Here is a 1,478-nt window from a genome sequence, read left to right on the forward strand (position 1 = left end):
TGACGAGTCGACGTGCCACACCTTGTTCTTGTGGCTCCGCCCCCTTCTTCCTCGGCTTAACCGCATGGCTTATGGCGGCGTGGTGCCAGCAAACCGCCCAATGCAACGGCGCCGAACGCTGCTGGCAAACGAAGTACCACAATTTGGAGAGGGAGAGCGCAAAATGGACGGAATGGAATGGGGCCTATCTTATTTGATTAATGCAACGCAGATTCAACTATTGCGAACAGATCCTTAATTGAAACACATAATAATGAAATAACTACAGAGAGGTCCGATGGTTCGCTACGTGTTGTGCATGGACTAACTAGGGTGCGATCTTTAACAAAGCCAATTGGTGGGGATATTTACAGGGGATCATTTATAAGGGAAACATTTACTAAACGTTACTAGTGAACGTTCTAAAAACCGTAACACAGCACCCGTCTTTCCTCTAGGGCCGTCCCGGCCCGAAATAACTTTACTTAATGTGACACTCAGGTGTAGTAGCCCTCTACTATTGACCTTACCCTTGAGTGCGACAGTTTTAAAACAACTAAGTATATCCCACTTGCTAGGTTGCATCCTACCTAACAGACTCACGCCCACAGAATAACCGAATTGCGGAATGGTCTTCAAACTATACATGTACGGTGGGGAGCATTATTTACAAAACACTAATGGTATTTACACTGCAAACCCAGGACATGTCATTTTGGGAGACAAAAGATCTGTTGAAAAGAGGAAGGAGCATGCACTGCACTGCACCGATACACCATACTCAAATGCCCGGGGATGCACAATTGATATTGCAGTGCACCCCCGAGCACAAGAGCATTACAAAGCACTAAAGCACCAATCGATACACGAAGCACCATCCGGTGCTCATTGCACACATAAAAAAACAAACTGATGACCTGGTTGTCAGCTCCTGCTTCCCCTGCTCTGCTGGTCCGATGTTGCTTGCTGTTGTCTTGTTCTTTGCTTGCGGCCTATTTGAAATAATAAAAAGGCACACAACGCGTCCATTTTTATTTCGGGCCAACAGGGGCCAACTATGGGTGGTCCACCTGTATGTTAAAGGGGCCACCTCTCCTTGGTCCGCAAGCAAGCTTTGCTCTGGCCATCATGGCCGGTCCCAGCAGAGGGGCCAGGCCCCAACACGTGGGGTCCATCGGTGTGGTGCTTGGCCACAAAAACGTGTGGTCCATAAAGTGGTGCTAGGCCGCAGGTCGTGCTGTCCATAAGGTGGTGTACCGGTCCAGGCAGGCTGTGCAGCGGCGGCTCGGGCACACAAGTGCGGCTACCTGCGCACTCCCCCCGGACCAAAAAGAACAAGCCGTGAGTGGGGAAGGAAGGACAAAGCAAGCAAGCATCGGGGCAAGGTCACAAGGGTACACATTAAAACAAGGTAATGCAGAGGTGAGGTGCGCATGGGAGCGAGCGGAGAAAGCTCGTCCCTACCGTACGTCACCCCCCTCTGTCACCTACCCTACCCT

This window comes from Myxine glutinosa, chromosome 11, assembly GCF_964187855.1.
Source record: "Myxine glutinosa chromosome 11, kmMyxGlut1.1, whole genome shotgun sequence".
Classification (NCBI taxonomy): domain Eukaryota; kingdom Metazoa; phylum Chordata; class Myxini; order Myxiniformes; family Myxinidae; genus Myxine; species Myxine glutinosa.